This window comes from Eptesicus fuscus, chromosome 1 (assembly GCF_027574615.1).
Source record: "Eptesicus fuscus isolate TK198812 chromosome 1, DD_ASM_mEF_20220401, whole genome shotgun sequence".
In the NCBI taxonomy this organism is placed as follows: domain Eukaryota; kingdom Metazoa; phylum Chordata; class Mammalia; order Chiroptera; family Vespertilionidae; genus Eptesicus; species Eptesicus fuscus.
The window spans coordinates 129,089,960-129,116,902 of NC_072473.1; the positions used below are offsets into that span (position 1 = coordinate 129,089,960).

At 39.0% G+C, this 26,943-nt stretch overlaps 1 protein-coding gene across 1 annotated transcript in view; it reads left to right on the forward strand.

The window, feature by feature from the left end:
• Positions 1-26,943, forward strand: part of SHROOM4 (shroom family member 4) — a 201,829-nt gene that overhangs the window by 115,008 nt on the left and 59,878 nt on the right. The gene's annotated exons all lie outside the window — the stretch shown is intronic.

Genomic DNA, 26,943 nt, shown 5'->3' on the forward strand with positions numbered 1-26,943 from the left:
CTTTGTATTACTTTTACTTACCTTATTGTGCTGGCTATAAATTCTAATGTTATGTTGAATAAGGGTGGAGAGAGTGGATATATTTCTTTCCCTTGTTTCTGATCTTAGGGAGAAAGCATTCATTATTAAGTATGATGTTAGTAGTGGGATTTTTGTAGTTGTTCTTTATCAAATTTATTCCATGTTTGCTGAGAGCTGTTATCATGAATAAATATTGGATTTTTTCTGGTTCAATGTATTATTATATGAGTTTTCTTCTTTAGCCTTTTGCTGTATCATATTGACAGACTTTTTAATTTAGGTAAACTTCATATATAACATTATATAACTTTCAGATGTACAACATTGTAATTCAACATTGTATGTACTACAGAGTGATCACCCCCAAAAGTCTAGTTACCATCTTTTACCATACAACTGACTCCCTTCACCCATTTTGACCCTCCACCCTCCCTTCCCTCTGGTAACTACCAATCTATTCTCTGTATCTATAAGTTTGTTTTGTTGTGTTTGTTCATTTGTTGTTATTTAGATTCCAAATATGAGTGAAATCATACGGTATTTGTATTTCTCTATCTGACTTATTTCACTTAGATACTCTCAACATTAATCCATGATGTCGGAATGGCAAGACTTTGTTCTTTTTTAAGGCTGAGTAGTATTCCATTGTATTTATATACCACATCTGCTTTATCCATTCATCCATTGATGGACAGTTAGGTTGTTTCCTTATTTTGGCTGCTTTAAATAATGCTGCAATGGTTATAGGGATGCATGTGTCTTTTTGAATCAGCGTTTTTGTATTCTTTGAATGAATACCCAGAAGTGGGATAGCTGGATTGTATGGTAGGTCTATTCTTAATTTTTTGAGGTATCTCCATACTGTTTACCACAGTCGGTGTACTGATTTACATTCCTACCAACAGTGTATGCGTTCCCTTTTTTCTACATTCTCTCCAACACTTGTTTCTTGTCTGTTTGATAATAGCCTTTTTAACAAATGTGAGGTGATATCTCATTGCAGTTTTGATTTGCATTTCCCTAATAATTAGTGGTGTTGAAATACATTATCTATGAGTTCATTATATAGTTTGGATATTAACCCTTGTTGGATATGTGTTTTTAAAATATCTTCTTCCACTCAATAGGCTATCCTTTTGTTTTGATGATGGTTTCCTTTACTTTGCAGAAGCTTTTAAATTTGATTTAGTCCTAATTGTTTTTGCTTTTGTTTCCCTTGCTTTTGGATTCAGATCCATAAAAAACATTGCTAAGACTGATTACTTAAAAATCTTTAATAAAGGAGCTTACTTTTTATGTGTTCTTCTAGGAATTTCATAGTTTGAGGTCTTACAGTCAAGTATTTAGTCAATTTGAGTTAATTTTTGTGTATGATATAAAATAGTGGTCTAGTTTCATTATTTTGCATGTGGCTGTCCATTTTTCAGCACCATTTATTGAAGAGATTGTCCTTTCTCCATTGTATATTCTTGACACTGTTGTTGTAAATGAATTGTCCATATTTGCAGATGAGATGATACCATATACATAGTAAACTGTAAAGACTCCATCAAAATATTGTCAGATCTAATAAATGAATTCAGCAAAGTTACAGGATACATGATCAATATACAGAACTCTGCGATGTTTCTATACACTAATAATGAACAGGCAGAAAAAGAAAACAATCCCATTAACAATTACAGCAAAAAATAATACAATACCTAGGAATTAATCAAGATGAAAAATCTATACACTAAAACTATAAAACACTGATAAAAGAAATTGAAGAAGGCTTTTCAAGATGGTGGTGGAATAGGTGGATTTTATATTCACCTCCTCTGAGGACCAAACTGGAAATACAACTAAATCAAAGAACAATCATTCTGAATAACCAACTAAAGCCAAGCTGAAGAGGGGACTTATAATAAAGGATTTATAGAAGAACTCACATCAAGACTGGTAGGAAGGATGGAGACATGAAAAGATCTGGCCCACTCCCAGGGCACATTCCTAGGTGTTGGATTTGATCATAAAATTTTTATCCTTGGTTTTACTGATGTGGTGTATATAGTTAATTTATTTGTGGCTGAGGGTACAGAGGAATGTCTCAACTGCAGGATGTTCCCCCTAGAAAGTATGGGGCCTAAACCCCAGGCCAGACTCCCCAGCCCAGATCATCAGAGACAGGAAGAGGTGCCCACATAACATCTGGCTGTGAAAATCAGCAGGGTTTCTGTCCACCAAGGACAGATGGAATTTGCTGAAGAAGAAGGCACCCACTTAAAGGGCCAATGCACAAAATTTTATTTGCAGCCTCTCACCCTGGGCTATGGGTTTGTCATATATGGACTTTATTATGTTGTTAGGTTCTCTGTATACTCACTTTGTTGAATCCTACCTAATAAAATAGTAATATGCAAATTGACCGCACCTTCGCTACGCCCAAGCCACGCCCACCAGCCAAAGCCACACCCACCAGCCAATCAGGGCGAGTATGCAAATTACCCAACAAAGATGGCTGTTAATTTGCATATGCTGAGGGAGGGAGGAGTGAAGACTAAAGACAACTTAGAAGGAAGAGGGAGGAAAAGCGGAAAGCAAGGTGGCTGCCAGAGGGAAAGCCCGAGCAGAGCGGGGTGGAACGGGGCGGAGCAGGGCCAGCAGCAGTGGCGAGCGGGTGCAGGCTCGGTGGCCGCAACGGCGGCAGCAGCGGAAGCGCACCCGGCCGCAACAGCCACTTGCAGGATTTTCCTGCAAATGGGCTACTAGTTGTTTATAATTGTAAATGGATGTTGAAATTTGCAAATTCTTTTTCTGTATCTATTGAGATAATTATAATTTTTAAAAATCCTCACCCTATGTTTTTATTGATTTTTTTAAGAGAGAGGAAGGGAAAGAGAGAAACATTGATATGAGAAACATTAATTGGTTGCCTCCCATATGTGCACCAACCAGGGATCAAACCTGCAACCTAAGTATGTGCCCTGACTGGGAATTGAACCCACAACATTTTGGTGTACGGGATGATGATCCAACCAACTGAGACACATGGCCAGGACACATACCTAGGTTGTGGATTTAATCATAAAGTTTTTATCCTTGGTTTTACTGATGTGGTGTATATTAATTTATTTGTGGATGTTGAGCCTTCTTGCATCCCTGAAATAAATCCCACTACATTGTGGTGTATGATCCTTCTAATGTATTGTTGAATCCAGTTTGCTAATATTTTCTTTAGGTGTGCATCTGTGTTCATTAAGGATACTGGTCTGTAATTTTCTTTTTTGTGTGTGTTGTCTTTGTCTGGTTTTGGCATTAGGGTAATGCTAGCCTTGTAAAATGAGTTTGAATGTATACCTTCCTCTTTAATTTTTGCAAGAGTTTGAGAAGAATGGGTATTAAATCTTTGAATGTTTGGTAAAATTTGCCAGTGAAGCTGTCTGGTCCTGGATTTTGTTTGTTGGAAGGTTGTTGACTAATTGAATCAGCTTTACATCATAGGAATAAACCTCAGTTATCCACATTATATAATTTTTAATATATTGCCAAATTATATTTTCTGATATTTTATTAAGGATTTTTAAATTAAATTTTTCATTATTTGAGGTTTGTAGTTTGTATTTTCATGCTGTATTTGTCTAGTTTTTATATCAGGGTTTAATTCTAGTTTCATAAAATGAATTTGGAAGTGTTTTTTCCTCTTTGATTTTCTGGAAGATATTGTGTAGAACTTGTACTAATTCTTCCATTTAAAAATTATTTTTATTGATTTCAGAGAGGAAGGGAGAGGAAGTGAGACATAGAAACATCAATGATGAGAGAGAATCATTGATTGGCTGCCTCCTGTATGCCCCACACTGAGGATTGAGCCCACAACCCAGGAAAATGCCCTGATCCATGAATCGAACTGTGACCTCCTGGTTCATAGGTCGATGTTCAACCACTGAGCCATGCCAGCTGGGCGTACTAATTCTTCTTTAAGCATTTGGTAGAATTCTCTATGAAACCATCTGGGCCTGGGGATTTCTTTTGTGAGAATTTTTAATTTATGTGCACAAAGTTGTCTGTTTGATATCTGCAAAGTCTATAATAGCCCTTGTTTCATTCATGATATTGGTAATTTGTATCTTCTCTCCTTTTTTTTTCTCTTTGTCAATTTTGCTAGAGGTTTTTCAATTTCATTAGCCTTTTAGAAGAATCAGTGTTTTTCTCTAATTTTTTTGTTTCAATTTCATTGATTTTTTTGCTCTTATCTTTACTATTTCTTACTTTCTGCTTGCTTTGGGTTATTGTACTCTTTTTTCAATTTTTTTTAAATATAGATTCTTAGGTTTAAGCCTTTTATTCTTTTTAAATATAAGCATTTAGTTGCTTTAAACTTTCTTCTTAATACTGTTTCAGCCATATTTCACAAATTTTGATAAGTTGTATTTCATTTTCATTTAGTTAATGTAATTTCTGATTTCTCTGGAGAGTTCCTCTTTGATTCATAGATTACTTAGAAGTATGTTGTTTAGTTTCCATTTGTTTTCTATTATTCATTTCTATTATTCATTTCTTTGTGTTCAGAGAATATACTGTGTATGACTCCAACTCTTTTAAATTTCTTCAGGTTTGTTTTATAGCCTAGGATCTAGTCTACCTTGGTATATGCTCTATAAACACTTGAAATAATGTGTATTCTATTGTTGTTGAGTGAGGTATTCTATAAATGTAGATGAGATCTCGAAGGTTGCTGGTAATGTTGATTTCTTCTATATCCGCACTTATTTTCTGTCTAGTTGTTCTATTAATAGTAGTTGAGAGAGTAGTGCTGATGTCTCCAAGTGTAAATGTGGATTTGTTTATTTCTCCTTCTAGTTCTATCAGTTTTGCTCACATATTTTATAGTTCTGTTGTTTGCTGTATACACAGTTAGGTTCATTATGTCATCTTGATGGATTGACCCTTTAATTATTTTGCAATGATCCACTCTTTCTCCAGTAATCTTATTTGTTCTGAAACCTGCTTTATCTGCTATTATTATAACCATTCCTTCTTTGTTTTGAGTAGCATTGCATCATATATTTTCCTATTCTTTTATTTTCAACCTGCCTATATTGTTTTATTTGAAGTGAATTTCTTTTGACAGTATATAGTTGGGTAATGTGTTTTATCCACTCTGCCAATCTCTGTCTTTTAATCACCCTATATATTTACAGTAATTAGTGATATGTTATGGCTTAAGTCTAAGATTTTAATTTGTTTTCTCTGTGTTTTTTTATTTATGTTTTCTTTTTTCCTGCCTTATTGTGAGTTACTTAAACATTTATTAAAATTCCATTTTTATTTACCTCTAGTTTGGGGGTATATCTCTTCATATAGATTTTTAGTGGTTGCTATATATACATAATTTATCTCCATTTATTGGTGTTCTCATTTATTTACCAGTTTGAGAAAAGTATACAAAATTTGCATCCCTTTACCCTCCTTCATTTATAATAAAATTGTCTCAATTTTTACTCTACATACATTTAGAACCACATCAGATATTGTTATAATTTTTGTTTCCACCATCAAAAATAATTTAGAAAACTCAAGAGGAGAAGGAAGTCTATTTTTACATTTATATATTTCTGTGTTGTTACTTCTTTCCTGATATTCCAGGATTCCTTCTTTTGTCATTTCCTTTCTATTTAGAGAACTTCCTTTAGCCATTCTTTAAGAATAGGTCTGCTAGTGATGAATTCTTAGTTTTGTTTTTTCATCTTGATTTCCCCTTCATTCCTGAATGATGTTTTTGTCTGGATATAGGATTCAGTGTTGACAGATTTTTTTTCTTCCAGTAGTTAAAAAATGTTGTGGTACTTTCTTCTGGCTGCATCAATTTATGATGAGAAATCATATGTCTTTCAAATTATTTTTCCTATACAAGTAAGGTATCATTTCTTTCTGCTTTCAAGATTTTTTCTTTGTCTTCAGTTTTCAGACATTTGGCTAATATGTATCTTGGTATGAACTTCTTTGGGTTTATCTTGTTGGAATATGCTTAGTTTCTTGATTGCAGGTTAATGTCTTTTGCCAAATTTGGGGAGTTTTCAGGCATTACTTTTTCAAGTACATTTTTTAGCCCTACTGTCTTTCTTTTTTCCTTCTGGGACTCAGGTGCCATTAATGTTACATTGTTCATTATAGTCCAACAGTTCCATCAGGCTCTATTTATTTTTTCAGTTTATTTTGTTGTTGTTGTTCATGTTGGGTAATTTTTAGTGTTCTTTTTTAAAATTCACTCATTCTTTTGTCTTCTCCATTCTCCTATTGAAGCTATTCACTTAGTTTTTAGTTTTAAATTTTTTATTTGGCTCTTCTTTATAGCTTCTACTTCTTTGTCAAGACGTTCTATTTCATTGATGAGAATTTATATTTTTTCATTTGGTTCATGCATGTATGTAACTGCTCATTGAAACATTTTTCTGATAGCCGCTTTGTCATATGATCCTAACATTTCTGTTATCTTGATGTTGGTATCCTTTGGTTATCTTTTCTCATTCAGAGATCTTCATGAATAGTTAGAGCACAGAGGATTTTTATGGTGGTGAAAATATTCAATATAATACTTTAATAATGGATATATGTTGTTATATATTTGTCTAAACTCCTACAATGTACAAACACCAAGAGTAAACCTTGATGTAAATTATAGACTTTGGTGATATGATGTGTCAGTGTAAGGTTCATCAATTGTAACAAATGTACCACTTTGTTGGCAGATGTTGATAATGGGGGAGATTATGTGTGTGGACAGATGGGATATCTCTTTACCTTCCCCTTAATTTTGCTGTGAACCTAAAATTGTAGTAAAAGAAAATATGTCTTTTTAAAAAATCCAATGTCTTTATTAAAACAAATTAAGCAAGGAGAGGACAAAATGGCAGTGGAATAGATGGATGTGTCCTGAGCCTTGTCCTGGAGCAGATAGAATGAGCAGCTGAAAAGAATAACATCCACCCCGAATTGGCAAAGGAGACTCAGCTAGTGAGACAATTTGCAGCTGGAAAGGGCAGAGGACCCCTGGAGAAAGCCCAGGGCACTGTGACTATGTGAGAAGCAGACACGTCAGCAGCCCACTCCTGTACAAGGAGCAGCAGCCCCACAAACAGTCTGCCCCAGGTCAAAGAGCAGCAGCCTCATGTAGCCTGCCCCTGTCCATGGAGCAGCAGCTATGTGAGTGGCCTGCCCCCTCATCCAAGGAGCAACAACCATGCGAGCAGCCCACCCCCATCTGAGGAGCAGCAGCTGCATTAACAACCTGCCCAAGACTGAGGAGCAGCAGCCCTGCGCAGCCCACCCTCATCCAAGGAGCAGCAGCTGCGTGCAGCCCACACCCTGCACCCATCTGAGGAGCAGCAGCTCTGTAAGCAACCTGCCCCTGCCCAAGGAACAGCAGCATCACAAGCAGCCTGCCCTGTCCAAGGAGCAGGAGTGACATGCAGCCAGCCCCCATCCAAGGAGCAGCAGCCACATGAGCAGTCTGCCCCTGTTTGAGGAGCAGCAGCCACACGAGCAGCGCGCGCTCATCTGAAGATCAGCAGCTATGTGCAGCCCGAACCCGTCCAAGGAGCAGCAGCCTCGTGAACACCCCACCCCCATCCTAGGAGCAGCAGCTGTGTGAGCAGCCTCCCCCCACCAGCCAGAGGAGCCACCACTGCTGCTTAACAGCACCCACCAGAGGAGCCGCTGCCAACTGAGGAGCAGCCACTGCCACGACCACCTGGGGAACAACCACAGCCCAAGGAGCCACTGCCACCCAAGGAGTAGCCCCTGCATGACCCAACATCTAGATCCATCGATGAAATAAAAAATGGGTAGACAAAGAAACCCCCAAAGGAAAGAAAATGAGGAATCGCCAGAAAAGCAGCTAAGTGAAACAGAGGCATGCAATATGTCAGAAAAAGAACTCAGAAAAAGGGTGATACAATTTATAAACTGGATGGATGAAAAAATCAACAACTTATGTAAGAATAAAGAAAATATGAAGAGTGATATAGATGTAATAAAAAACACCATGGAAAGTTTCAACAATAGACTAGGAGAAGTGGAGGACCGAATTAGTGAATTAGAAGACAGGTAAGCAAAACACGCCCAAACTGAACTGCAATTGGAGGAAAAAAAATTGAAAGACAGGAGGAGAGCATAAGGGAGCTATGAGACAACATGAAATGAAGCAACATACGAATAATAGGGGTGCCAGAACAACAGGAAGAGGAACAAGAGTTAGAAACGTATTTGAAGAAATAATGTCAGAAAACTTAGCTGATGTGGGGGAGAAAAAGTCACACAAGCACAGAGAGTCCCAAACAAGATGAACCCTAAAAGACCCACACCAAGACACATCATAATTATGATGGCAAACGTTCAGGACAAAGAGGGAATCTTAAAAGCTACAAGAGAGAGACAGAAAGTTATGTACAAAAGATCTCCCATTAGATTATCAAATTATTTCTCAAAAGAAACACATCAGGCCAGAAAAGAATGGAAGGAAATTTGCAAAGTGATGCAAAGCAAGGGACTGAATCTAAGAATACTCTATCCAGCAAGGCTATAATTAAAAATTGAAGGGGAAATAGGAGCTTCATAGACAAAAAAGGGCTAAGGGAGTTTATCACTACCAAGCCAGCAATACAAGAAATGCTAAAGGGACTGGTGTAAAAATAAGAAATAAAAAGGGAAGAAGGAACACAGGCACAAAAAAATGGCTACAAACAAGTACCTATCAGTAATAACTTTAAACATAAATGGACTAAATGCTCCAATCAAAAGACATCGAGTGGAAGGATGGATAAAAAAACATGACCCATATATATGCTGTCTACAAGAGACCCACCTCAGAACAAGGGACTCACACAGACTGGAAGTAAAGGGATGGAAAAATAACTTTCAGGGAAATGGAAATTTAAAAAAAGCTGGGGTAGCAATACTTACATCTGACAAAATAGACCTCAGAGTGAAGGCCATAACAAGAGAAAAGAAAGGCCACTTCATAATACTAAAGGGATCGATACAACAAGAGGATATAACCCTGATAAACATATATGTACCCAATACAGGAGCACCCAAATACATGAAAAAAAAAAAAAACTGCTGGAAGATATCAAGAGAGAGATCAACAACAATACAATCATAGTAGGACTTGAATACACCACTGACATCACTGGATAAATCCTCTAGACAAAAAAATCAGTGAAGAAACAGCAATCCTAAATGACTCACTAGATAAGATGGACTTAATTGACATCTTCAGAACATTTCACTCCAAAGCCACGGAATATACGTTCTTCTCAAGTGTACATGGGACATTTTCAAAAATAGACCACATATTGGGTCACAAGCAAAGTCTCCCCAAATTCAAGAAGATTGAAATCATATCAAGCATCTTCTCAGACCACAATGGGATAATATTAGAAATAAAAACAATCCAAAAAATTCAAACACTTGGAAGCTGAATAGCATGCTATTAAACAATGATTAGGTTACCAAAGAGATCAAAGAAGAATTTAAAAAACATCCTGGAAACTAATAACAATAAAAACACAACAATCCAAAATTTATGGGACACAAGGAAAGTTTATAGCTCTACAGGCCTATCTCAAAAAATAAGAAAAATGGTAGTAAATCATCTAACTCTACACCTTAAAGAATTATAAAGAAAGCAACAAAAAAAGCCCAGAGTGAACAGAAGGAAGGATATAATAAAGATTAGAGCAGAAATAAATGACATAGAGACAAAAAAAAAAATAAAAACTTACAAAAGATCAATGAAACCAAGAGCTGGTTCTTTGAAAGGATAAATAAGATTGATGAACCTCTAACCAGGCTCACCAAGAAACAAAGAGAGAGGACCCAAATAAACAAAATCAGAATGAAAGAGGCGAAATAACAACAGACCCCACAGAAATAAAAAGAATTGTCAAAAAATACTATGAACAACTCTGTTCCAACAAACTAGACAACCTGGAGGAAATGGACATATTCCTAGAAAAATACAACCTTCCAAAACTCAATCAGGAAGAATTTAAAAATCTCAATTGGCCAATAACTATGGTAGAAATTGAAGCAATCATCAAAAACCTTCCAGCAAACAAAACCCTGGTGCCAGATGGCTTCACAGGGGAGTTTTACCAAACATTCAAGGAAGAACTAAAACCTATCCTCCCCAGACTATTCAAAAAAACTTAAGAGGAAGGAAGACATCCAAGCTCATTCTATGAAGCCAGCATCACCCTAATCCCAAAACCAGATAAAGATAACACAATGAAAGAGAATTACAGGCCAATATCCCTCATGAACATAGATGCCAAAATCCTCAACAAAATTCTAGAAAATTGGATCCAGCACCATGACCAAGTAGGATTTATCTCGCGGATGCAAGGATGGTACAATATCTGCAAATCAATAAACGTGATACATCACATAAATTTAGAGATAAAAATCACATAGTCATATCAATTGATGCAGAAAAAGCATTTGACAAAATTCAGCACCCTTTCTTGATAAAAACTCTCAGCAAGGTGGGAATAGAAGGATCATACCTCAACATAATAAAAGTCATATATGATAAACCCACAGCCAATATCACACTCAATGGGCAAAAACTAAAACCATTTCCCCTAAGAACAGGAACAAGACAGGGATGCCCACTCTCACCACTCCTATTCAACATAGTACTGGAAGTATTAGCCATTGTGATCAGACAAGAAGGAGAAATAAAAGGCATCCAAATTGGAAAAGAAGAAGTGAAACTGTTCTTATTCACAGATGACATACTATACATAGAAAACCCTAAAGACTCCATCAAAAAATTATTAGACTTAACAAATGAATTCAGCAATGTAGCAGGATACAAAACTAACGCTGAGAAACCTATGGCATTTCTATACACCAATAGTGAACTCACAGAAAAAGAGACTAAAACAACAATCCCATTTACCATCACACCAAAAAAATTAAGATTCCTAGGAATAAACTTAACTAAGGAGGTAAAAGACCTGTACATGGAAAACTACAGGACACTTAGAAAAGAGATAGAGGAAGAAATAACCAGATGGAAGAAGATACCGTGTTCATAGATTGGTAGAATCAACATCATTAAAATGTCTATACTACCCAAAACAATCTATAGATTCAATGCACTCTGCATTAAAATACCAACAGTATATTTCACAGACCTAGAATGAACTCTCCAAAAATCCACCTGGAATAAAAAAAGACCCCGAATAGCTGCAGCAATCCTAAGAAAGAAGAACAAAGTAAGTGGGATCTCAATACCAGATTTCAAGCTGTATTACAAAGCCACTTTTCTCAAAACAGCCTGGTGCTGGCATAAGAACAGACATACAGAGATCAATGGAATAGAATAGAGAACCCAGAAATTGACCCAAGCCACTATGCTCAATTAATATTCGACAAAGGAGGCAAGAACATACAATAAAGTCAAGACAGTCTCTTCAATAAATGGTGTTGGGAAAACTGGACAGATACATGCAAAAAATAAATAAATAAAACTAGACCACCAACTTACACCATACACAAAAACAAACTCAAAATGGCTAAAGGACTTGAGTGTAAGATGGTAAACCATAAAAGTACTAGAGGAATCCAAAGGCAGCAAAATCTCAGACATATGCCGAAACAATTTCTTCACTGATACCGCTCCTAGGGCAATGGAAACTAAAGAGAAAATAAACAAGTGGGATTACATCAAAATAAAAAGCTTTTGCACAGCAAAAGATACCATCAACAAAACAACAAGAAAGCCCACTGCACGGAAGAATATATTTGCCAATGTTATCACCAATAAAGGTTTAATCTACAACATTTACAGGGAACTCATACAACTTAACAAAAGGAATATAAACAACCCAATCAAAAAATGTGCAATGGACCTAAATAGATACTTTTTGAAAGAAGACATAAGGAAGGCCAAGAGACATATGAAAACATGCTCAAAGTCACTAATCATCGGAGAGATGCAAATCAAAACGACAATGCAGTCAGAATGGCTGTCATCAACAAATTAACAAATGACAAGTGCTGGCGAGGATGAGGAGAAAAAGGAACCCTCCTGCACTGCTGGAGGGAATGCACACTGGTGCAGCCACTGTGGAAAACATTGTGGAGTTTCCTCAAAAAGTTAAAAATGGAACTCCCATGTGATCCAGTGATCCCACTTCTAGGAATATATCCCAAGAAACTAGAAACACCAATCAGAAAGGATATATGCACCCCTATGTTCATAGCAGCACAATTTACGATAGCTAAGATTTGGAAACAGCCTAAATGCCCATCAGCAGTTGAGTGGATTAGAAAACTATGGTACATCTACACAGTGGAATACTACGCTGCTGTAAAAAAGAAAGAATTCTTACCATTTGCAACAGCATTGATGGAACTGGAGAGCATTATGCTAAGTGAAATAAGCCAGTCAGAAAAATATAAATATTACATGATCTCACTCATTTATGGAATATAATGAACAACATAAACTGATGAACAAGTACAGATCCAGAGACAGAGAACCGTCGATCAGACCATCAAACTTCAGAGGGACGGTAGGGGAGGGTGGGAGAAGGGGGAGACATCAACTAAAGGACTTGTATGCATGCATGTAAGCCTAACCAACGGACACAGACAACAGGTGAGTGAGGGTATGAGTGGCGGGGGGGGGGGTGATGGAGGATAAGAACACATATGTAGTACCTTAATCAATTAAAAAAACTATCAAAAAACAAATTAAGCAAACGTTAAGCACCATAGGTGTTTCTTTTAGATGATGAAAGAAACATAAATCTTGAAGATGTTCAGTATGTCTCACCAGTCCTTATTAATATCTTTTTCAAGCTCCAGTCTTAAACCTGGGTTCTGACCAGCATGTGAACCCTGGACCTTAGTGCAAGTGTCAAGCTACCTTCTGGGGATTTGTATCTGAACTGCCAGCTTTCTGGACTTCAGGCCAGTTTCTATTTTGAGTAAAAGCTCCAATCTAGCAAGAGTGTATTGATTTCTTTCCAGCTAATCATAGGGAAAGCATTGGTTAGCTCTTTTGGCATCTTTGTTCAACTAAAAATGATTATCTGGCTCCTAATGCAAAGATATATTCTTCATTTTTTCCTGTAATGAAGGTGCAGAATATCATTCAATTTTATTAAGTATAAAGTTAATGCATGCCTTTGAATAGTCTTTGAGAAGTTATATAGTGTAGGTTTTCTCTCTAGAGGAAAGGGGGAACATCACCCGCCCTTCTCTTTCAGTCATAAAATTTGTTTGAATTAAATTTACACAAATTGAAAGTTACTTACCTTAGGTTATCTCTCTTTGCACTTTAGGAAAAGATTTCTTAAAGTACGAGTGGCCCTTCCAACAGAATGGAACATTTCGAACAACAATTAAAAACTAGTTTTGGTGTATAAATTTTATATGAGATTAGGAAATGTTTCTGTTGGGAGAAGCCTTGGGTTTAATAAAGAAAAGTTTAAGGGTGACTGGAAGAGGGCACAAATGAAGTGATGGGAGTATGGCTGACCTCTTATATGTAATTCAGGATCACTATTATGATGAGCCCCCAGAATAGGAGAATTGCTAGAAGTGCATTTTCAGGCCATAATCAAAAGAATTTCTTCTTCCTTTCTCTTTGTTCATTGGGGTAAACACTGGCAATGGCCATAGGTTTGCCGCAGCTGGACAGGGAAAGTACCTCCGTGTTGCCTATGTATTATATACCAGGACCTGATTAGCTTGCTTGGCCTGAAACCTCATGTGATCCTGAAAATACAATAGTGATAGAACCTTACGTCTATTGAGTTTTCACTACAGTTTCATAAAGTATGTATTATGTGAGGCAACCAAGATTCAGAATAAATATTTCAGCTGTCTAAAGCCACATAGCTAAAATGTTTCAGGGATGGACCTCAAATTCAGTCTCTCTGTGTGACTCCAGAACCCATCTCTTTTCCCTGTATCAGCATTACTGAGGGAACCAAGCCATTGGGACTATCATAGTTCTGCAGCTCTCTGAGATAGTGCTGTATCAGTACTTTATCCAGTAGTTGGTTTAAAAGTGTTAAGACTAGTAAGGATAAATTAAGTTATCCTTAGGGTTTTAAATTTAGGCTGCAGGGTTCTTCCAAGGTACCTTCCCACCTAAGTGTGAAGAGGTTAGCCAGAAGCATGATTACCTTCAGATTTAATAGAGACTCTGTAAATGTTAATACTGCCTCTATCCCACCACTTACTGCTGGCCAGGTACAGTGCTAGCAATTCTCAAGTGCATCATGTCATTTATTTATTTATTTTTATTTTTTAGTTTCACCATATTGATTATTCTCCACTGAAGTTACCTTAAACCCACCAAAATTTAGAGACACTAAGCTACATTCAGGAAATATGCAAATAAAAATTTCCTCTTTTGTAAATATGAAAGACTACAGTTTTTCAGGAACCCCAGGATAGCCAAAGGTTGGTATAATTAGACACATGATCCTTTTTATTCTTATATTTCTTCATCGATCAGAAGTTAATCGTAGACAAATTATGCCACCATCAGTGGCATCTTCTCTTTTCTTCTTCACCTGTGTGTTATACTTCTCTTCACCTTCACTAATACCCTAGGAGGAGGGATCTGGCTGATGGGGGAAAAGACCTTCCTTCGCCAGAGTAATGGGGGCTCTTACTGGCTTGTCCTTTAAGGCAGTGAATCTCAAGGTGTGGTCCCGGAGCAGCAGCCTTGGGGTCACCAGGAGCTGGTTAGAAATACAAAGGTCCACCTCTGATGGTGAGACCAACACCTCTGCATTCTAACAAGCCTCCAGGTGATTGTGAAGCACACAAGTTCTAGGACCACTGATTCAGAGAATAGATACCATGACAAGCACCCACTGGGGAGTGCACAGAAAATTCTATGCTCTTCTTAAAGACATTCCCCAAATTTATTGGTTAAATGCAAAAAGAAAAAAGGTCATATATTAAGTACTGTGCCTTTAGACATATTGCAAATTAAGAAAATTTATCCCAAACAAATGCCACTATGGGGCATTTATCTTATAAGCTACAATCTGAGGTTTGAGAACTTCAAAGCTTAAGGGTTTTTTTTTTTAATTTAAATTCTTTATTGCTGAAAGTAGTTACATATGTCTCCTTTTCCCCCATTGATCTCACCCCGGCCTCTTCCATCCCCAGCACATGCCCTCACCCCCCTACTGTCTGTATCCATTGGTTATGCTTATATGCATGTATACAAATCCTTTGGTTGATCTCTTACCCCTCCTCTTCCCGCCCTCCCCTGCCTTCCCTCTGAAGTTTGAAGGTCTGCTCGTTGCTTCTATGTCTCTGGATCTGTTTTTGTTCATCAGTTTATGCTGTTCATTATATTCCACAAATGAGTGAGATCATGTGATATTTATCTTTCTCTTACTGGCTTATTTTGCTTAGATGCTCTCCAGGTCTATTCATGCTGTTGCAAATGGTAAGAATCCTTTCTTTTTTACAGCAGCATAGTATTGCATTGTGTAGATGTACCACAGTTTTTTAATCCACTCATCTGCTGATGGGCACTTAGGTTGTTTCCAAATCTTAGCTATTGTGAATTGTGCTACTATGAACATAGGGGTGCATACATTCTTTCTAGCATCATGTCATTTAATAGTCACAGCTCTCTTATGAGGTATAAGAATAAATACATATATCTCCATATTACAGATGAGAAAATTGAAGTACAAAATAAATGAAGTAACTGACATGTCTACTTTTTAGCCAAGTCCATCTGACTCCATGTGTAGGTTGCTCTCTATAACACCTAAGTTGGTTCCTACCTACCTACCTACCTGCCTGCCTACTTTGCTTCTGTATCAATAATATTTTTAGAGGCTTTAAATTGAATATTTTAGGTGAGATCTAAAGAGATCCTTGTGTGGCTTTAAAAATCCTTAGGCTATACATGCCTTTTTCTTAGCCTCTCCCTGTGAATATTATCCTCAGCAGTAACCTTGTACCCCTGTGGAGCCCAGAGCAAAAGGAAGTGTAAATTGGTCTGAGAGGATAATTGAGTCTTTCTCAGTTATCTAAGCTTTTAGCTTTGCCTTGACCTTGGGTGCTTGCTAATCTAGGCAGAAAAACATACCAAGTTAATTGGCTCCTGAATGGGGTAAGGTGCTAGGTGTGGGTCTGTTTGCAACTGAATTGAAGGTTATTGGATTCTTACATTAAGACGTCCAACAGCCATCTGTTGAGTGAAGGCATCTTCTTTCCTGATGTACAGCTGGGTCAGTCTCCGTTAGAGGGAAAAATGTTGTCATTTGTATTCTGCATCCCTCCTGTTTCTTTGGTGTGTGCTATGTTTAATAAAGCATGCATTAGGAGATACTAAAAAAAATAGAATTTAATCTAGTATTTTTCTCCCAATAGGTTTAAATTGACCCCAAAGTGTATGTGTGTGAGTGTTTTAGACCAAGTATCACTGAAGAAGTTGACATCTCATTATGTGCAGGTTATTGCATTTGTGGAACAAAATCTCCCTTAAGTGATATATCTACTATGCGTCATAAAAAATTAGTTTACTTTATATGTGCATGTTTTCATTTCAGGCATCTTTAATAGGGAAATATATTCTGGTAGATTAGTTTACAATGTTTCTAAATAATAAATCATAAACACAAATAAAAGAAAACATCTAAAATGTGCTTATTTGAGAGTCAATTATATGTTGATTAACCTTATGTGCTTTTGCCATAATTCTTACTATTGTCATTTCCCCTTGTTATTAAACAATTCATTTTTGGAACATAAAGTGCATAATTATGAATGTTAATATAGCACCCTGCTGCATCTCATCTCCCTTTGCATTATAGCACAAGTTTAAACCAGAGACACAAAGGTACTTTCTCTCATTATTCATAGTAACTGTAATTAGACACTAAACGAGATATAAATATATTTATTATTTACCTATTTTGTGAATTATAATGTTCTTACATTGACTATAGAAAATAATATTTACAATTCAACTGAGAACTATGGAACCCTGTTTAAAAAATGAAAGAAAGTAATCTGTGTTGTGGAGGATAGAACAACGGAATTGGGAGTTTTAATTGCAGGCTCTGAGTCCTCAGTGGAAATACTATTGGGCAAGTCTTTTACCTTCTCATAGTGTTGTCTTTATGGGTAATTCAGGGCAATAATTTCCACCTGACAGACATCTGGTAAGGATTAAATAGGTATTTCATAAGAGAGTGCCTAGAAGCCAGTGAACATTTACTGTTTTTAATATGGCATTTGAAAGTTAAAAAGAAAGTAGCCAGTTTCTAAATATTAATTCACCAAATATATGTTATATAGCAAGTTTTCATGATATAATTTCATTGATTTAATAAATTTTTTTTAGTTTAAGTGCTTGCATGTACATAGTAGGGATCACAGCAGGACAGGAGTATTCTCTAGCCTTGAACTCTAGTAGAAAATGATAAGACACATATAGGTGAAATGGTTGAGTAAGGAGATAGATGAGTGTCCAAATGAGTGATACCAGCAGTAAGTTATTATGTCGACTGGAAGAACATCATAAGTAGATTGCAAAAAGGTGAGTGGCTTGACCAATTCCTAAATGGTGTGTGAGAAGGCATAGAGAAGATGGAGAGAAATGTAGGTCTGGGGAATGTTAAGGAGTACAAATCCAGCTTAAGACTTATATAGGGGGTCAGTAAGGTAAATTTGAACAATCTATAGAAGGCTCAAAAAAAGCCTTTAAACTAAAATCTTTATTTAATAGGAAATGGGGAGCTATTGCAGAATTATGAGTAGGTAAATAATAATGAAACTGGTGTTTGTGGAAAATTGGTGTGAGTTGCATAGGATGTAGGAAGGCCATGTGACATGGCTGCTTATATAGAGTAGGGACAGTTTTCAGTAGTGTAATACAGTGGAAAGAACATAAATAGTCCTTGTTATATAACAGAACTACTGTCAAATCACATATCCACTGGCTGATCTTTTATGTTACTTAATCATAACTTCCTCATCTATAAGATGGGGATAATGATATCTACTTTTCAGTGTTATATGAGTAAATGAGGTGATATGTTTAAAACCCTTTGGAAATAGTAGTTGGATGAGCTCTTCTTTCTGGAAATTTATTCCCTTTGATTAATCATCAAACAATTCTTTTTCATGGTTTTATTCCTACTAATTATTTTTAGCTCTTCTCCCTTAATTTGTCTCTGAACCACTCATATACCCTAAAACAGTAGTCCTCAAACTTGAGTGTGCATTAAATCCTCTGGAGAGTTTCTGACCAATAAATTGTCAGGTAATGCTGGTGCTACTAGATTGAGGACTGCACTTTGACAACCATTACCTAGAGTTTTGTCTTAGACCTTCTTTCTCATTCTAAACATTTCTTGTTTTTTATTTTTTAAAAATATATTTTATTGTTTTTTTTACAGAGAGGAAGGGAGAGGGAGAGAGAGTTAGAAACATCGATGAGAAAGAAACATCGATCATCTGCCTCCTGCACACCCCCCTACCAGGGATGTGCCTGCAACCAAGGTACATACATGCCCTTGACTGGAATCAAACCTGGGACCCTTCAGTCTGCAAGCTGACGCTCTATCCACTGAGCCAAACTGATCAGGGCTCTAAACATTTCTTGAGAGGCTTCAGATATCACTAATGTCTCCTAGATATCTATATCCAGAGAAGACCACACTCCTAGATCTCAGATTATCATTTTCAACTGCACGTTACACTTCTCCATCAAGTAGTTTCCCAAACAAATCATAATGCAACATGCCCAAACTGATTCTAAAATACATATGGGAATATAAATGTATAAGCTGATTCAGGAAAGATCTGAAAAAAGAAGAGTATTAATGGAGAAATGACCTGTTGAAACATATAATAATACACTAATTAAAACAGTTTGGTACTATCAAATGAACAAACATCAATGGAGCACAACTGAGTCTAGAAATTGATCTGAAGACATAGTTTAATATGTTATCCTATATAATAAAGAGGGGAATATGCAAATTGACCATCACTCTGCCACAAAGATGGCGGTGCCCACAGTAGAGGCGGAGTTTCCATAACACAAGATGGCTGCACCCACAGCAGAGGCTGAGTTCCCATAATGAGCCTTAACGAGCAATCAGCAGGGACCTGAGGCTGCGCCACCTCCCCACCCCCATGGGGCTTAACAGGGGACCTCAGGCCACGCCCCCCACCAGGCAGGGCTTGACAGGGGACCTCAGGCCGTGCCCCCGCCCTGGCACTGTGCCAGGGGATCTAATGCTGCACCCCCCCGCCCAGTGGGGATTGACGGGGGACCTCAAGGTGTGTCCCCAGCCCGGTGCTGGGCTGGGGGACCTCAGGACGCACCCCCCACCCCGGCCCAGGCTGGGGGACCTCAGGACATGCCCCCCACCCAGCGGGGCTTGACTGGGGACCTCAGACCATGCCCCCCACCCAGTGGGGCTTGATGGGGGACCTCAGGCTGTACCCTCTGCCCTGGTGCTGGGCCAGGGGACCTGAGTCTGTGCCCCCTGCCCAGTGGGGCTTGACAGGGTTGGGGCCAGCTGGGTTGGGGTCTCGCGTAATTTCAAGGTGCGTGTGGGTCGGCAGGGACTTGACTCTGGGTCCCATGGCACGCCCTAGACGCTGACAGGAGGAAGATTTTCATATACATTTTACTAATTTTCTTTCAACTCTGACATTTCTATTATAGAGAAAGGGCAAATGGCAATATTAAAATATTTCTTCTAATTAATTCCCTTTTAATGTGCATGAATTTCATGCATTGGGCCACTAGTTTTAATATAAGATTGTATCTAGAAATATTCAAGGTCTTTCTAAGCAAGACACAAAGGAAATTATAGAGTTAAACTTGACTACACAAAAGTCAAAAATTACAGCATCACAAAAAAGCTATAAACAAAATCCAAAGGAAAAAATACTGGGAAGGTTTTGCATCTGATATGGGAAAGAACTGGTTCTCTTAATACATAAAGAGCTCTTGAGAATGAAAATCACTAAGGAATATACCAACAAACCATTTGAAAGAGGAAAAAAGGAACTAAGCAGGCAGTCTGGAGAAAAAGTGGCTTATAAAAAAAATAAATGAAAAGATGCTCAAGAACACAAATAATTAAAGAAATATAAATTAATTTAAGCAACAACTCTCACCTTAAATTACAACTTTCACTTATCAGAATAGCAAAAAAACAGAGCATTTAATATACCTATTTTTTTTTTGGCAAGCATGTCGAGAAACACATACTTTTACCTTGCTATATACCTTGCTACTCAAAATGTGATCCTAGGACCAGCAGTATCTGTATCAACCAAGAGCTTATTAGAAATGCAGCCCCATCCCAGACCCATTGAATCAGAATCTGCATTTTAATGAGATCTCCAGGTCATTTGTTTGCACATGAAAGTTTGAAAAGCTCTGCTCTAATATATTGTTAGTGGAAGTACAAATTAGCATAACCTCTTTGAATTTCAGGAGACTTTACAACGACTAAACATTTGCATACTCTTTGAACCAGAATTCCATTTGTAGGAATTTATCTAACAGAATAACCATGTATGTATGTAAAGATGTACAAAGGTATTCATTGCAGCAATATTTGTATTAGCAAAAATTAGAAGCAACCCCAGTGTTCCTTAATTGGATAAAGGGTAAATAAACTATGAAAAATTCAGACAGTGCAATACTGTGCAGTTATTAAAAATCTGTGGAAAAAGTATATGCTGATAGGAACTTATCTTCCAGATGTATAGTTAAGCACAAACAGCAAGGTTCTGAACATTATTATTATAATGCCCATTTTATAGGTAATGTGAGGCAGAGATGTTAAATAATTAGTTCAAGGCCACACAGCTAGAAATGGAGGATTTAGATTCAGACAGTCTGGTGGTTTCCAGGGCTTATTCTCTTAACACTATGCTATACTGCTGCTCAGGAGTAAACAAGAAACTGTTTACTGTGTTTTCCCCTGGTGTCTTTTTCATTGTACATGCCTTTGTATTATATGAATTGTTTGCCTTCTGCAATATTGCTTTAAAAATAAGAAATACGTAAAAAAAACCCAACTTGTTCAAAATTGGGATAATTCCCCTCTACTCTTCTGCTGGCATTGGTGACAGGCAGAATCATTCATTGAAATGAGAAATCTAGCAGGCATTTTGGATTTCCTCTTCTTTACCCCTCACATCTGTCTAATCAGGCACCAAGATTTGTTGGTTCTACCTCCTAGACAAGATAATTCTCAAATCTGTCCCCTTACTCTATTCCTGAATTATAGATCACTTGGATTATAACATTTATTTCCTAACTGGTCCACTTGCTTCTTTTCTCCCTAAACAATTCTAACATACATCTTTACAAAATGCAAATCTGGTTCTGCCACTGTTGCTTAAAATCCATCACTGGCTCTCCAGTGCCTGTGGGAAAAGTCCAAACTCATTAACAACCTAGATCTTTTACATTCTAGCCCAGCCTGCCTCTCTATCCTTACTTCCCACCACCCCTCTTCATATATTCTACCCTCTGGATATCAATTTTTCCTCACATTTCCATAATTTTAACATGCTATTCCTTCTACAGAAATACCTTTGATCTGGATCAATTCCTATCCTTCCTTAAAGACCAGACTTTAAGCATAATCTCCATTATGTAGATTTCTCTGGCTGCAAGCTATAAGAAATTATGCATTCTTTCCCATGGTCTCTCAGTATACCAAGGAAATGTCTCCGTTATCAAAGCACTTCTGCCTGAATGCTGGGTATTCATACTCCTTATGGACCCCAATGTGGATGCAGTAACCCTCAGCCTGCTTCTCTAGCTCTCCCCCATGGCTAGTTCAGGTTTTTTCCCCCAGGTCTACCAGGGGCCCCCAGCACTCTTCTTGCTTACCTGGAACATTTGGGAGACTTTCCCTTTTATTTTCAATTTTGGATTCATCATCCTCCCGCCCCCGTCCTTCTATCTCTACCTTTAGGCAAGGCCAGTTAGAATAAGGATTAAGAACACAGGCTGCCTAGGTTCTAATACCATCTCTATGACTTTCTAGTTCTGTGATCCTGGGCAAGTTACTCAACCTTTCCAAGCCGCTGATTTTCTCCTCTTCAAAATGGGGATGACAATGGTAGCACTTGCCTCATAGGGTTGTTAGGGAGTATTACATATGTTATTATTTGGCCCAGCCAGTATGGCTCAGTGGATGAGCGTAAACCTCTGAACCAAAAGGTCATGGTTCGATTCCCGATCAGGGCACATGTCTGTGTGGGCTTGATCCCCAGTGTGGGGTGTGCAGAAGGCAGCCAATCAATGATTCTCTCTAATCATTGATGTTTCTATCTCTCTCTCTCCCTCTCCTTTCCTCTCTTAAATCAATAAAAATATATTTTTAAAAATATTTTAATATTTGTAACATATAGAAAATACTGGTTTTGAGATAAAAATGCCTAATGTGAGGTGGGAGAATCTTCTCAAATTGGCATAGGAGGCAAACCTTTTTCTCCTTTGGGACTCTTTTCTACTAAAAGTGGCATGTTAAGATTGGGAACAAGTATACCTGAGACAACAAGAATCCCCTCCCCTTTGCAAGTCTCCTGTAAATTTGGTTTATTTCCACAAATGGAAAGATTGTAAGTTTCTTGAGGGCAATAATCATAGTGCAGACATATTAAACTCCTTGGCACCTACTAGACACAGGGTTTATTCTCATCAATCTTAAAATTAAATTCAGAGTCCCTATAACCTGATCACCTAGCTCCTGACTTCTTCCCCAACTTTATTTCCTATCCTTCCTAGTCTTGCTTATTTCACTCTGGCCACATTGGCTTTCATACTGTTCTTAGACCATAGCCAGATGATTCTATTTCAGACCATTACCCTTGCTGATGCTTCTGCCTAGAATATTTTTCCTTCAAATATTCACCTGGCTCTTTCCCTGTGTTCATTTCGGTTGCTGCTCAAATATTACCTCCTACCAGAGGCCTTCCTTGACCTCATTCTCTAAAATAGCATTGGCTCCATGCACCTCTTGTCAGTCAGTCTATCCTTTTCCCTGTTTTCCCTGTCTTCATAGCATTTATTACTATCTGACATAGGTTTATTGAACTGAGACCTATGAGAACTGAGGTCTTGTCTGTTTTGTTCATTGCTTTGCCCCAGCACCTTGAACAGTGTTTGCTTGGCTTTCAATGACTAATAAATGAGTCAATCATTCAGTGACTAAATAAATGAATGAAGTCAGTGCTAGTACCTGTGTAGAAAGGGATATATAACAAATTCATTCACTCTTAGAATTTTGAATATTTCATAATTTTCATTCCATGATTCTGTCTTTCAGCTTTAGTATTTTCAAATTAAATCTATATCCATGTATAGTTTTTGTTTCAATTTTACGAACATCACCTTGATAAAATTTAAAATCTAATTTAAGTCAATTCCAAGTTTCAAAAAAAATAGCTGATTGGTTTGTTCTCCATCCCAAGGGGAAAGAATGTGTATATGTGTATAATTGAGAGAGAGAGAGAGAGAGAGAGAGTGAGTGAGAGAGAGAGAGAGAGAGTGTGTGTGTGTGTGTGTGTGTGTGTGTGTGTGTGAAGATGGGAGAAGGGCAGTCCATGTTCCCCAAAAGGAGAATAATTTAATTTCTATTCTGCGATTTTTTTTCTAAATTGTTTCAAAACAATTTTTAAAAACCTAATTGAAAACCAAAGAAGTGAAAAGCTTTATGAACTAGAGGTTTGTAAATATAAATATATCAGAGCAGGAAATTTCTCAGGGGCTCATGCAGAGTATTGTGGAACTCTGTGAAAATGTGTGAAAAGAACCTCTGAAAGGGATGTAGCTATAGGGCAGCTGCTTGCCAGCTCATATATTCCCACAACAAGGGAAGCTGTGACCCGAGAATTTCCCTCTTTGTTCTGGGACCTTCCTCACTATGAAGTAGTATGTTCCTGCCCCTGGAGCCAAAATTCTATTTGAGCAGTTTCTCTCTATTATGTACAAAGCCATTGTCAGTTGGAGGGAGGCTCCCAGCCTCCCTTAGAAGACAAGACCCCACATAAGTCAAAGCAGCAGTCAGTAGTTTAAAGAAACCATTTGAAAATCTTTTAGATGTATGGCAGCATTTAGAGGGATGGGTCTCAAACTTGAGCATGCATCAAAATCACTTGGAGAGGACTTGTTAAAATTCAGATTGCTGCCCCCCCCTCCCAGAATTTCTGATTCACAAAAATTTAGAAGCAAATAAATTTGGTTCAAGCCTTGTGTGTTTTACTTCACTTCTCTGACCTGAGTTTCTTCTTTTGTAAAGTACAGTTTATAAAGTTGTAGTAAGGAATAAATGGAATGATGTCTGTGGAAGTTCTTTGTGAAGTGTAAATATGGTATACAAATATTAGCAGTTAGATGGCTTCACAATTGGTACTTGCTGCTACCCCCACCCACCAGATTTCCCTGTGCTTTGTACCCTCTCCACCCAACTTTGTCCCAACCAAGTCCATCAGGCACCCGGAAAGAAACTAAAGCCAAGAAGGCCCTGAGTAGCAAAAAAGAATTTTTTTTTTCAATTCAATAGGCACAGCCTTGATGCTGACTTTGATTTGACCTCCTTTTTCTTCTGCCTGTCTCCCCTAAACTTGCTTCTTGTTTTTCCAGCCCTGGCAGCCTCACACAGCAAAGAACAGCTCCCAGTGCTAATATTGAGGTAAAAAGTGTCAGATCGAGTTTTTAAAAAATTAGCAGAACAAACCGAGGAAGCCACTGCTAAGCAGGAAAGCATTGGTTGGGGAAAGCATTTTGCTAAGTTCGTGGGTTCTAAGCTGATTTCCTTAAGGGTAAAATCCACATGTTTGAAATAATTAAGTCGAAGTACAAGTATAATTGCAGATTCCTAACTGAGGAATATGTCAGATAATTCTAACAAACAGTTGCCAGGATACATGATATGTATATATAGAATGGTGTTCTTTTTCTTTGGAAACCTTTTCTCATTCCATGTATTCCATGAGTAATACATAAGGCCTGACCAGTGTGGCTCAGTGGTTGAGTGTCAACCTATGAACCAGGAGGTCATGGTTCGATTTTCAGTCAGAGCACATGTCAAGGTTGCAGGCTCAATTCCCAGTAGTGGGCATGCAGGAGGCAGCTGATCAATGATTCTCTCTTATCATTGATTTTTCTGTCTCTCCCTCTCCCTTCCTCTCTGAAATAAATAAAAATATATACTTTTTAAAAGTAATACATGTGTAGTATAGAAAATTTCAAAATTTTAAATAAGTGTAAAATAATTAAATGACGCTTAATTCTGCTACAGACAGACAAATACCTACTGGTAAGAGTACATTTCCATCTAGACTTTGAAAATGTATATGCTTGTATATGAATACTAGAGGCCTAGTGCATGAATTCGTGCACAGGTGGGTCCGGCTGGCCCAGCCCCAATCAGGGCGAATCAGGGCTGGGTCTGTCGGGAGGAGGAGATGTCAGGAGGTTGGCCAGCTGGCCTGCCTGGATCAGGGCCCAATCAGGGCCCCTGATCAGGGCCAGGCTGGCTGAGGGAAGGGGCCACATGTGATTGGCTGATGAGCCCTGCCCCTGATTGGGGTTGGGGGGCCAATTGGGGGCAGGACCAGCCATGGGGAGGGGCAGTGGGCTGGCCAGCCCTGCCCCCAAATGGGGTGGGTGGGGGTGCCAATCGGGGGCCAGCGGCCTGGGGGAGGGGCCATGGGTGGTTGGCCAGCTGGCCCTGCCCCTGATTGGGGTGGGAGGGTCGATCTGGGGTAGGGCCAGCTGGGAGGAGGGGCTGTGGCTGATCAGGATGGTGGGGGCCCATCGGGGGCATGGCCAGCCAGGGAGAGGGCCTGCAGGAGGTTGGCTGGCTAGCACTGCCCCCTATTGAGATGGGGTGGTGATCAGGGTCTGGGCTGGCCAGAGGGAGGGGCTGTGGGCTGATCAGGGTGGTGGGGGCACATTGAGGGCATGGCCAGTTGGGGGGAAGGGCTGCAGGAGGTTGGCCGCCCAGCCCTGCCCCCTATTGGGGTGGGGGGTACGATCAGGGACTAGCCGGTGGGGGGAAGGGGCTGCGGGCCTATTGTGGTGGTGTGGGCTGATGGGGACATGGCTTGAGGGGGAAGGGAGGGGACATTTGGCCAGTAGGCCCGACTCTTGATCGGTGTGTGAGAGTCCAATCAGGGGCAGGCCAGCAGGGAGGAGGGGCCGCGAGGTTGGCCGCCAACCCCACCCCCTCATCAGGCCGGTTGGCTGGCTACAGTGGGCATCATAGTGACCAGTCATTTGGTCATTTTAGTCATGATGCCTCTTGGTCTTTTATTATTGTGACTAGAGGCCCAGTGCACAAAATTCGTGCATGGGGGGTGTCCCTTAACCCAGCCTGCACCCTCTCCAATTGGGGACCCCTGCGGGATCAGGCCTAAACCGGCAGTTGGACATCCCTCTCACAATCCGGGACCACTGGCTCCTAACCGCTTGCCTGACTGCCTGATTGCCCCCTAACTGCTCCCCTGCCAGCCTGATTGATACCTAACTGCTCCCCTGCTGGCCTGATCTCCTCCAACTGCCCTCCCCTGCCAGCCTGATCACCCCCAACCACCCTCCCCTGCTGGCCTGATCGCCCACAGCTGCCCTCCACTTCTGTGACACACCTCTTTCGCTGTACTGGCCTCCTCTGTGCTGCGCAAAGCCACGGGACCCCCAGGCCTCACCATGTGGAGCGGCCACTGGGCCCCGCCTCTGCTGTGCACATGGCCATCTTGTGGCGGCCATCTTGTGACAACATCGCAGAAGGGCATCACGCCAGAGCATGACGCCACCTAGGCTTTTATTATATAGGATATGTATATACATTTTTAAAAATTGGTCTGGTACTATGTACAGCTTTG